This window comes from Saimiri boliviensis, chromosome 5 (assembly GCF_048565385.1).
Source record: "Saimiri boliviensis isolate mSaiBol1 chromosome 5, mSaiBol1.pri, whole genome shotgun sequence".
Lineage (NCBI taxonomy): Eukaryota > Metazoa > Chordata > Mammalia > Primates > Cebidae > Saimiri > Saimiri boliviensis.
In genome coordinates, this window is record NC_133453.1 from 101,262 (window position 1) to 114,391 (window position 13,130).

Here is a 13,130-nt window from a genome sequence, read left to right on the forward strand (position 1 = left end):
TCAGCAGGGCTGCTCTTCTTCTGGAGGGCCGAGAGAGAATGTGTTCCATTGCCTTTTCTAGCTTCATGCCACCCTCATTCCTCGGCTCATGGCTCCTAACTCCCTCTTTCAAGGTAGAAATGTAGCATCTTCAAATATCCCTCTCTCTCCTCTGTTTCCATCATCACATCTCCTCCAGTTCTGACTCTTCTACCTCCTTCTTGCGCTTATAAAGACCCTTGTAATTTCTGGGCATGGTAGCTCACACCTATAATTCCGACACTCTGGGACCCCAAGGTGGGAGGGATGCTTGAGGCCTGGGGTTCAAGGCCAGCCTGGGCAACACAGTGAGACTCTACTTTGACAAAAATAATAATAATAAATATTAGCCAGTCATAGTAGTGTGCACCTGTAGTCCCAGCTACATGAAAGGCCAAGATGAGAGAATTGCTTTAACCCAGGAGTTTGAGACCAGCCTAGGCAACATAACAAAATTGAATCTTTATAAAAAATACAAAAATTAGCTGGGCGTGGGTGGCGTGTACCTATAGTCCCGGCTACTCAGGAGGCTAAGGCGGGAGGATTGCTTGAGCCCAGGAGGTTGAGGCTGCAGTGAGCTATGATCACATCACTGTACTCCAGCCTGGGTGATAGAGTGAGGCTCTGTCTCAAAAATATAAAATAACAGAGTCACATTTGGTCTCTGCCCCTGGTCCTGGCACAGAGCTTCTAAAGCTCTTACAAAGTTCGCAATGATAGAGGTGATAGGAGCATCTTTGTTTTAATATTTGTTCTTGGTCCTCAGTTTCTAGAAAAGATCCTCTTGCAGATCACCCTACCCACTATTCATTACCCTACCCGCTACCCTCTACCCCTGCAAACAATCCCGTTCTTCTTAATAGAGCTCTGTTACAAAAAGTTGTACTTAAGTATTATATTTAGATTTTCATTCATTAAAATTTTATGAAAATTTGTTTTCTTTGTTATACCTTTATGCTATTTATGGTTTTGTCTCTTAGCCTTTGAAGCCTACAATATTTAGCATCTGGTCCTTTAATCTACTGACCCTGGGAGCAAAGGAGCTGGGGGCACTTTAGAGTGGAAGAAAGAAGACGATATGAAAACTGTCTTCAAACATGTGGTGGACTCAATAGGGAGCTGGATCCATCCATCACCAGGGCATCTTTATTATGAAACAGTCTCCTACCTGTGAAGAAAGAGGCAGTTCTAGACACACAGATCTGGTACGATCTTCAGGATGTATAACTGATTGTATAAAACATAGATGTTATGTCCTGGGGCATGCTACTTTTGCATTGAAGAGGGACACACTCATATACACAGAGGCTTGTAGATTCATAATCTGTCTCTAGATAATACAAAAGTCACTTCCTCTTCGTGTTTCCCCTTGGCTCTGTTGTAATGCTTCCCTTGTGCATACATCACCAGCTCAAAATAGGTGACAAGACCAACCCCTCCAAAAAATTGGCGACCTGTCATCAAGGTGAGACTGGACTTGTCCTATTGCTCCAAAAACACCGAATAGGTAGAATTTACAAGGAGACACAGTTTAAATCAAGCCTTTCTAAAAACCAAAGAGAAATGGAATGGTATATATTACCCATCAATTACTGTGCTGGCTACATTTTAGCCATTATCTTACTGAGCTTCATGAAAGTCTCTGAGATAGTAGCTCACAATGGTCAAGTATCTTTCTCCAAGACTCACAGCTAGGAAAGGGCAGTAAATTTTTTCACTATACAATGGGTACTTTTCTACAATAAGGGTCAAGGATCATCTGCCAGAGTTATTTAACAAAAAAAGATTTTCACATTAGAAAGCAGATTATTAATACAACTAATAGTAACATGCACTTTGCACACATTATCTCCTTAATCTTCACAATAACCCTCCAAGGTAGATCCTATTATTATCTGTATTTTCCGCATTAGTGGACAAGTTCAGAGAGGTAAAGGAATCTGTTCAAGTTAATATTCTGCACCTAAAGTAGGAGAACTGAGATTATAACACAGATCTGATGTTAAAATATGAGGCGTTGTTGAGACAGCAATGCCATCCAAAGGGATCTAAAATTCAGCACTTCCCCATCAAAATTTAAACTTTTTTTTGCAGTAACGGAAAAGCCAATCCTCAAATTCATATGAAATTTTAAGGGACCCAGAATACTCAAAACTAACTTGAAAAAGAACAAAGTTAGAGAACTTATACTTTCCAGTTTCAAAGCTACAGAAATCAAAAGAGTATGGTATTGTATAAAGATAAATATATGGACCACTGGAATAAAGATTCCAGAAAAAAAAATCCACACATTTATGGCCAGTTTATTTTTGACAACGGTGCCAAGTCCATTCAATAGGGAAAAAATAGTTTTTTCAATCAATGGTGCAATGGTGCTAGGACAACTGGATTTCCAAATGCAAAAGAATGGAGTTGGACTCCTATCTCAAACCATATACAAAAAAAAAAAAAAACTATAAATAGAACAACAGCTCAAATGTAAGAGCAAAACTGTAAAACCCTTAAAGGAAAACAGAGGGGTAAACCTTGAAGACCTTGGGTTTGGCAATGGATTCTTAGATATGACACCCAGAGCATAAGCAACAACAACAACAAAATAGATAAACTAAACTCAATAACAATGTGAAACTTTTGCATATCAAAGGATATTTCAAGAAAGTGAGGATGAGCATGGTAGCTCATGCCTGTAATCCTAGCACTATAGGAGGGAGACCAGCCTGGGCAACCCAATGAAGCACCTGTCTCTACCAAAAAAAAAAAAAAAAATTAAGCTGTGCATGGTAGTGTGCGCCTATAGGTCGAGCTACTCAGCAGACGTGAGATGGGAAGATTGCTTGAGCTCAGGAGCTTGAGATTACAGTAAGCTATGATTGCACCACTGCCTTCTGGCCTGAGCAGCAAAGCAAGACTCTATCTTTAAAAAGAAAAAGAAGAAAGAGAATAGACAATCTACAGAATGTAAGAAAATATTTAGAAATCATATACCTGATTAGAGTTTATTATTTAAACTTTAAAATAGGAAAAAACTTGAATAGTAGGCCAGACATGGTGGCTCATGTCTATGATCCCAGTTCTTTTTTTTTTTTATACTTTTAAGTTCTGGGGTGCATGTGTAGAATGTGCAGGTTTGTTACAGAGGTATGTGTAAGTTAGTTCAACCATTGCAGAAGACACTGTGGTGATTCCTCCAGGATCTAGAAATAGAAATACCATCTGACCCGGCAATCTCATTACTGGGTATATATCCAAAGGATTATAAATCGTTCTATTATGAAGACACATGTACATGTATATTTATTGTGGCACTGTTCACAACAGCAAAGACTTGGAACCAACCCAAATGCCCATCAATGATAGACTGGATAAAGGAAATCCAAGCACTTTCGGAGGCCGAGGCAGGCGGATCATGAGGTCAAGAGACAGAGACCATGCTCGCCAACATGGTAAAACCCTGTGTTTACTAAAAATACAAAAATTAGCTGGGCATGGTGGCATGCACCTGTCGTTGCAGCTACTTGGGAGGATGAGGCACAAGAATCACTTGAACCCAGAGGAGGCGGAGGTTGCAGTGAGCCAATATTGCACCACTGCACACCAGCCTGGTGACAGCAAGACTCTGTCTCAAAAAAAAAAAAAAAGAATTGAATAGTAATTTCACCAAAGGAGCACATAAGAAGATGTTCAACATCATTAGTTATTAGGAAGAAGAAAATCAATCCCACAATGAGATCTTTGCAGTTATTATTATAGCTAAAAATAATACCTAAACACATAATAACTAAAAGCATAACAAGTGTTGATGAAGAAGTAGAGAAATTAGAAACCTTGAATATTCTTGGTAGGAATGTAAAATGGTACAGTCACTGTGAAAAAGTCTGGCAGTTACTCAAAAAGTTAAACACAGAATTACCATAAGACTAAGCATTTCCACTCCCAGGTGTATACCCAAAAGAACAGAAAAAAAATGAACTCACAGAATGTGCTGTGTGCTGACGCGCAAGTGTTGATGTCGGTTGGCGACAAGAGAAGGGGCCTTCACTGCAGCATTGATCACAATAGCCAAAAGGTGGACACGCCCCAGGCGTCATGCCATAGATGGGGGATAAACAAAATGTAACATACTACATGCAATGGAATGTATTCAGCCGTGAAAAGGAATGAAGTTCTGATCAATGCTGTCAGATATATTGTTACAACCTGGCTTAACCTCGAAAACCTTAGGCTAAGTGAAGTAAGCCAGACATAAAAGGGCAAGTATCGCATGATTCATTTTATATGACGTACCCAAATAAGCCAATTCATAAAAACAAAAATCACACTAAGAGGTCACTAGGGTATCAGGAAGGAGAAAATGGAATGTTATTGCTTAATGGGTAAAGAATTTCTGTTTGGGACGATGGAAAATTTTGGAAATACATAGTGATGATGGTTGTGAACCTTGTGAAAGTAATTAAATGCCACTGAATTTTATGCTTTAAAAATGCTGAAATGTCATAATAAAAACAAAACTAAGAGGTATATACCTGAATACCTTGTCTCTAAACTATGCTCCTCTAAGAGTTTAAACCCCTTCCATTCCTTCCAGGACTATTGGCATTTTCAATTGCAGACTACAAAAGCAATCAATGCTTAATTCAAAAGGGCATTTCTGTAATGGTGAGAATGGAGATCCCAAGGGCCATGTCAGAGACTGAGATACTTCAGGGCAGACCACCAGGCAAAAATCATGCAAATGGTCCCTATTGAGCAAACTCCAAAGATGAACCAGAGCTGGGAACTGTCCAGATGCTCTGCCCAAGCTGGGCCCATCCCTTCCTCTGCTGTCCATTTCCCAGCAAAGAAATGACCTTTAATCTTCAGGTCTACCTGGGGAAGACGCACTCTTTGCACATCTAGGGACCTCTAAAACCAAAGAAAAGGGGGCACAATGACGGTGCCCACTGGCTTCGAACCACTGGCATATTCAGCAAGTTTTTACCAACCACCTACCATGAGCCAAACACCCTCCCTTGCTTTCTTGAAGTCTAGGGGTTCATTTTTGTCAAGCCCGCTGATGCCTTCTAGAAACCTTGTCCCCTTATCTCAGGGTTGGGTTGCTTCAGTGCAAGTGGTACTGCATGAAATGCTGAGCTTTAACAAATGGTAGGCCTGGCAAGCAGACATAGTTAGACATGCAATGCTTTTCACACTGCTCCCTGATGAAATAAGAGTTTAGGTTAGGGAGGTGTGTTTGGCACAATCACTAGTCAGACAGTTACACCCACAGAACTACGGTCCTGTTGAGATTTACCAAAAACACATGAATATGAGATCATCAGAAAAAAATAAAAATACCATACTGTCTTTAAAGCTGCCTTGCCTATGAGGGGAAACACACAACCTTCTAAAAGAACCCCACAATATCCTGTCAAAATGAAGCCATTAATAGTCAAATTCAAGAAACAAACCTCCATAGCAGCTTGGGTTTATTCTAAAAAACAGAGTCAGTGGTGCTTGTTGCTTTCTTTTTAATACTGCAGGTTGTCATGCCAACTAGTGCTGCTGCTTAAAATGAAGAGGAAAAAAAGAAGTGGTCTTTCCTACACAAACCTTTCAGCAAGCCTCACAATTAGTCTTTTAAAACATGAAAACTCGCCAATAGTATGGTAAAATCACGCATGAATTTAAACTTGTCAGAGTGAGGATGTGATAAACCATCGATTTGTGTTTCCTCTGTACATGATCTTTGGCAAGCATCAGGCTGAAGAGTCCACAAGCAAAAAGTCACAAGGAAGCCAGTCTTACCATATTTGAGCCGATGCACTAACATCTGCCTCAGCCTACCTACTCAATTATTTTTGTGTGAGAAAAATAGGCATCTCCCTATTTGTTTGCTGGCTGCCACAGCAAACAATCAAAGTTATACCTGGTAACATTTCTCCAATAGCCCTAATACTTTCAACACATTACATTAGCACTTCATTGTTCTATTTTTTCTAACTTCTAATTGATAATCAAGAGTTTCCATTAAGTAAGCTTTGCTTTAACAGAATCAATGAATGAAGAATGTGAAAACTCACTCTAGTCTCCATTTAACAAGATCCTTTTAAAGAGACTGAGTGTACCGGATGACTAAATGAGGACTACTGCACCACTAAAAACCGGTACAGCAAACTCTTACCAAAAAACTTAGGGCCGGGCGCGGTGGCTCACACCTATAATCCCAGCACTTTGGGAGTCCGAGGCGGGTGGATCACGAGGTCAAGAGATCGAGACCATCCTGGTCGACAAGGTGAAACCCCGTCTCTACTAAAAACACAAAAAACTGAGGCAGAAGAATTGCTTGAACCCAGGAGGCGGAGGTTGCGGTGAGCCGAGATCACGCCATTGCACTCCAGCCTGGGTAACAAGAGCAAAACTCCATCTCAAAAACCAAAAACAAACAAACAAACAAAACCCACAAAACTTGAAAACTAAGAGACAAAGAATGATCCTAATGCAGTTACTTCCTTCCACATTTATGAAAAGAGGGAAGAAATATCCACTTGATGGTTGGGAGTTGTCTTTCGTATTGTATGAAGTATTTTAATACTGTGAACCTGAAAAGAGAAGAATTTTGCTGACCCAGTGTGGGTGGAAAGAAGAAAGTACATTTGAAGGTGTAGTAGAAAATACTTTAATTCAATGCACGGCCTGTTTAAACCAACCCTAAACTTTATTTCCTTAAAAGAATAGAAAAAAAGAGAAAGAAAAAAAAAAAGATGAAGGAATAGTCCATGTCTCTGTACTCTTATATGTTATAATAAAGAGCATTTCACAGATTTTCTTCAGAGCAGTTTATGATGTGAGCCATATTATATGTCTCCTGTTAATGATTTTCAAAATTTTACTTAGAAATATTGAGAAATTTAGCCTTATTACAAGCAGCTGTTCAAATGTAAAACTAGTTTCATTAACTTCATCAGTATAAACATATAGCTAATGAAATGACAAAATGAATAAACTAAAGAATCTATAGAAATATGCCAATTTTTGGCTCTTACCTTCCACAGTGGCCTGAATTTTAGAAACCTTTGAATTACTCCCAGAGCTTTGTGGTCTTTTGGGGGACTGCAAAGCCGTGAAATAAACAATGAATTCCTTTGTATATTGAAGAGAAAAAGATACAGAATGAAATGTTTTATAAGAGCAGAATATTGTAATTCATACAGTTTCGTTCTTTCCAAAAAAAACCTGCAGAATTAAACATGTAGTCTAATCCTCCACAGGGGGCTCGAGAAAGCTATAGAAACATAAATGAAGGAAAATTGCAAATGTAACATTTTCAATTAATTGTTTAAAAAAATAAGTCCATTAGGCCGGGCGCGGTGGCTCAAGTCTGTAATCCCAGCACTTTGGGAGGCCGAGGTGGGTGGATCACGAGGTCGAGAGATCGAGACCATCCTGGTCAACATGGTGAAACCCCGTCTCTACTAAAAATACAAAAAATTAGCTGGGCATGGTGGCGCGTGCCTGTAATCCCAGCAACTCAGGAGGCTGAGGCAGGAGAATTGCTTGAACCCAGGAGGCGGAGGTTGCAGTGAGCCGAGATCGGGCCATTGCACTCCAGCCTGGGTAACAAGAGTGAAAGTCCGTCTCAAAAAAAAAAAAAAAGTCCATTAAATAAAATACATTAAAAAACAAACTAACTAACTGCAATTCCTGCAAAGATACTGGCCGGTGATTCCGTATGATTTAGGCAGTGCCGATAAGAATGTCTTAATGCACTGAAATATAATATGGAGTATACATAATCTCTTACCCTTAGTGTTTATTTTATTACCCATTCCAGGAGGGAAGTAAAACTAGTTCAGGTCTAGAAAGAAAACCAAAGTACGATCGTATTGTGTAGCCAGTATGATGGTGGTCTCACGGCTAGGAAAATGGTCACGACATGACCAGGGTTTTTTTCTAAAGGTATTCACAGAATCATCCTTTAACCTATGATAATTACTATCATGGTTAGCTATAAATCCTGATTTTTCCTGCCCATGACTGGTAAGTAATTTTACAAAGAGTAAATAACTTTTTTCATGAAAAAGAAAATTAACACTAGTGTACTTTCTTCAGCTACTAAAATTCTGTAGAAATATACGTAAGAAACTCACTTTTATTTAGTCACTCGCAAGATTGACCAGAAATAACAGAGCAGATAAAATCCTGCAAATTAAACATCCATGCAAGTCTTTAGGCATACTGCAAGCCCCACAGCACCTCTGAACACTGCGGAGACTGTTGTCACTATTTTTGCACTGAAGACAAATGACCGAACACAGGACAAGGGACTGCAGGGGCACAGGACAGTACCAGGACTGCAGCTCAGATCTAGGCCTTTCCATTGAAGATTTAGGCCCACACCTGCCACCTCTAGCTAGAAAAAAATTAAGAGAAATGACATTTCCTTGTTTAAATTCTAGAAATAACCCTATGGCAGGCCTTCTACATATAACTCGGGGTTTGATTCAAACATACCATATGGTACTTTTACTGCCTCAGTGAGTCCAAGCACTTTAAGCTGAAAGTGCAAGACAACATAACTTGTGAAAGATAAAATTTGACACAGGTATTATTTTGTTTGTATCTGCATTCTCAAGCACATTACAGACAAGTTCCCTAAAATCGAGTAACATTCAACTTCACATTGAAGGTATTTTGCTTAGAATAGTGGGCAAATCTGAAAACAAGTATAAAAAATAAGTACTTTTAGGAGGAACATTTTAACATTTTCAGTCAAAAGGAGAGTTACGTTATTAATCAAAATGATCTCTGTGCCAAAATAACCAGAGGCCATTCCACACAGCAGTAGCCCCTGGTACCTTTGGGTTATTATTGAGAGGCAGGGTGGCTGTTCAAAGACAGGCAATGTCTACCATGCATCTAAGCAGCACTCAGTAAGTTTGAATGGTCAGAGGCAGAGTCATCAGGATTCCTAATCTGGGACAGCAAATGTCAACACCAGGTTGAGATAATGGATAGGAATGCCCCATAAATAGTGCTACCACTGCCCACTTCTAACTTTCTTTTCCCTGACAGAGACACCCAGTCAACTGAAAAAACACTCTACCTTGCTGAGCCTCCTCAGAATTATTCTCAAGACACCGCTCCAGAAGACTGCCATCAACAAATCTAAGCGGACACAGATGATAAAACCTACTTGCCCCATGGGTGCCACCCAGATCCGAAGTACAAACAGTGGAACTGAGACTTATCCCAACATTTGTCACCCATTCTGACATATGAGAAAGCTGAATCCAAGAGAAATGAAGTCATCTGCTTGGTTTCAGTACCAAGTGTAGTGGTAGAAAAATAAACAAAACCCAGTTTCTGGGACCTTCCTTCTTAAGGGTCTGAACTTCTCATTCATTCAGGAATGGCCATTCATTGATGTTATTAATTTAAAGACATAGATACTGGATTTTACTTACCAAATTTCAGATTAAAAATCTCTTCCACTTGTTTCTGTAGCTTGGGAATTTTGATGTTCCAATCTTTTTTGACTGGAAAGCAAAAATAAACCCAATTAATAATGTTATTTATTGGTGCTGTCAGAAGTCAGAATGGATTTATCTAGAATGTAAATATCCTTGTTCGCGGTGATGCTATTCAGTTTTGTTAAAAACTAAAATTTGGGGTCTTAAAAAGAATAATTTCTCATTCTTGTCAAATATCAAAAGAACTCCAGGAAGACAGAATTCAAATTTAAATTTACATTATAAAGAGAGACTTTTTTATATGAAAGAACGCTTAAAATTCATGGTTTTCACACATTTCTTTTTAAGGTACTACGTTTTGGTTTCAAAAGCATTTTAATTCAGGTAATAGAATCAGCCTGCTTCTAAAAACTGGGACATAAAGCAATAGATCAGTGAGGGAGTCACAAAGTAAACAGGCTCATACTACTGGAGCAATTTTATTCACAAATAGGAAATAAGGAACCTAATATATCAGAAAGCCACTTAGGATTAAGAATACAAGCTGCCCTTAATATGTATCCTCTGTCCTTAAAGCTCTGAGCTACTAACAAGGAAAAGATTGAAAAATACTGCCTTCAAGTATGAATAAAAATTTATTACATCTTAGTAAGAATGCATTACTTACTTGTTAATAAAGGGGGAAGGGAAACAGATGTTTATCTATTTTGTTTCATCTACTGATAATGTGCAACACTGCTTCAGCACGTCCACGTGCGGTTCTCCCGGGGCCTAACGGTTTGGGTGTGTCAGCGAGGCTGCCTCCCTTCCCGGAACTTACTGCAGAAACCCCTGAGCTGCGTCAGACCCCCATGGATCCTGGGGAAAGCCCGGGCTCAGAGAGAGGAGCCTGCTGGTTCCGAGTCACACAGTAAGTCCTCAGCAGGTTGGGGGTGGGGCTGTGTCCCTGGTTTGGGTGGAAGCTTCACCCCCGGGACCCACAGCTCCCCAGGAGCAGACATCCCACCTGCTGTTCTCAGGGGTCTCCCCATGTTGTAGGCTCGCAGCCCAGCCCCCAGAGGGGTGTAGAGACCTCTGAGCCAACCGGGGATTCTCAGGCAAATCCCTGAGAGGGTCCTGTCCCTGCGCTCCTGGCCTCGGCCTGCGGGGCCCTGCAGCAGAGGACGGACCTCGAGCCGGGACCCTCCGCGCCTTCTCCCGGAGAGAGCTGCGGCTGCGACAGGCCCAGGGCTGCAGCCAGCTCCGGGCGCCAGTGACGGGAGCCCCGGGACCCCCATCTGGGGTCTGCGCAGAGGAGCCGGGAGCCGCACGTGGAAGCACCTCTGCTTTCCGCACCGCGTCTGCTTTCCTCCGCACGACGCCTCCGGGAGCTGGAGCCCGTTCTCCCCATTTCCACAGTGGAAACGGGGGCCCTGAAAGAGTCGGTCTCCTGCCCCCAAAGGCAGGACACGGAGGTGCCGCTGGGGCCTGACCGCCAGCCCGGGGCCTGCCCCGAGGTGGAAGAGCGGCTCGTCCGCTACGTGCACGAGGGAGCGAGACGCCGACGGACAGTTTCGTCCTGACGGCGAACGCCTCCGAGACGGACCGCCAGAGCCACCTGTGGCCTTCCCTGTCACCGTCCGGCCTGGCAACGACCAACTCCCGTCCTCAGCACAAACACCGGCCCGCAGGTGAGAGCGTCCCTGCGACCACCCCCTTGGCTGCTCCGAGAGAGGCCAGCGTCGCCTCCCTCCCGGCGCACAGCTCCCCCTCTCTGAGCCTCAGTTTCCTCCTCTGCGAACGGGGCGCTGCCGCGTGCCTCCCGCGGTGGCTGGAAGGAGCGATGCGAGACGGCGCCGAAACGGAACAGGGCGGGAGGTTCTGCTGCCGGGCGCTCGCGGGCACGGCGGGCGGACTCCTGGGCACGGAACAGGGCGGGAGGTTCTGCTGCCGGGCGCTCGCGGGCACGGCGGGCGGACTCCTGGGCACGGAACAGGGCGGGAGGTTCTGCTGCCGGGCGCTCGCGGGCACGGCGGGCGGACTCCTGGGCACGGAACAGGGCGGGAGGTTCTGCTGCCGGGCGCTCGCGGGCGCGGCGGGCGGACTCCTGGGCACGGAACAGGGCGGGAGGTTCTGCTGCCGGGCGCTCGCGGGCACGGCGGGCGGACTCCTGGGCACGGAACAGGGCGGGAGGTTCTGCTGCCGGGCGCTCGCGGGCGCGGCGGGCGGACTCCTGGGCACGGAACAGGGCGGGAGGTTCTGCCGCCGGGCGCTCGCGGGCACGGCGGGCGGACTCCTGGGCACGGAACAGGGCGGGAGGTTCTGCCGCCGGGCGCTCGCGGGCACGGCGGGCGGACTCCTGGGCGGCCCCGCGCGGCTCTGCGGCCGCTTCTCCTGCGGCTCAGGACCAGACATCCGCCAGAATCACGGACAGGCCCCTAAGGGCGGGCGCCAGGGCGGAGCCGGTAAGCTTCCCACCTTCGCCCCGGCAAGTGAAGGCGCGGCCTGGCTGCCCAAACTCCTGCCCTTGTGCCCCGGCAGAGCAGGGCGCCCGTTCGGCAGGGGTGGAGGTGGAGGCCCGGACGTGGGCTGGAACCTGTCGTGGCTGCGCAGGTGGCTCTGCTGGAACGGGAGGGGCCTGCGTGGACTAAGCCCACGTGGCGGGGCTCTGAACGCCGGCTTCGGGGGGGCAGCCTCCTCGGCCGGGAGCCACTGAAGGTTCCGCCCAGGGCCGACTCGGGCTGTCTCTGATGTGGGGCACTGGGGGGGCTTTGGTGGTCTAGGATGTGCCCGTGGAGGGCGGCCTGGTGGCGGGGAGGCCGCTGAGCAGTGAGTGGGACCCAGCGCTCAGGAACCGCGGGCCGGGACGGCCGTGGGGCAGCGCGGCCACCAGGTGGGACCGTCCACCCGCGTTTGCTGCAGGAGCCCAGCGCTGGGGCCCTGCCCCCCACATGAAGGCCCCTCCTGCCAGGGCTGGGCCTGAGGGCTCCCTGGGGCCGGGGGAGAGGGCCCAGGACTGCCAAAGGGCTCCATTTTCCGGGCATGTGAGCCCCATGCCGGCACTGCCCACAAATAATGGGCCCAGCAAGACCAGCCCTCAGGAGCTCAGGAACCGGCGCCGGCTCTGCCTGCACGTGGGAGGCCTGAAGCGGGGTCCCCTTCGCCCAGCATGAGCAGGGCCCGGAACTGCTCTGGAAGCACCTGGCCCGTCCCAGCGCTGCTTCTGTGCCGAGGACACTGCCAGCCATCGGCCCCCACTCTCCGCGCGTCCCACCCCTCCCTCAGCTGGAAGGAGGGCCCATGTCCAAAATCACCGTTCCCACCGTGCCCAGCCCCTGCCAGACACACATGGAGGGCCTGAAAGGAGACCCCGGCGCCATCAGCGGGGCAAATTAGGGGGCACTGTTGGTCAGGGTCGGGGGTTCCTGGGGGTGAGAACTTGGTGAGGGTGAGAGCTGGGGCCTTCCTGGGCAGGGGACACAAGCTGGCCTTGAGGGACACGCGGACTGGGCCGGATGGAGAGCAGGGACGCTGGGCCTGGAGGGTGGCCTTCCCTGGGGCCTTCCCTGGGGTGACAGGGAAGGTGAATTCGGGGAGGGCCCTTTGCGCAGGGGAGCCGGAGCGGTGCCAGCCTCGATGCCAGCTGAGGCCTGGGCTGCAGTGGGGTTGGAGTCCTGGTGGCCG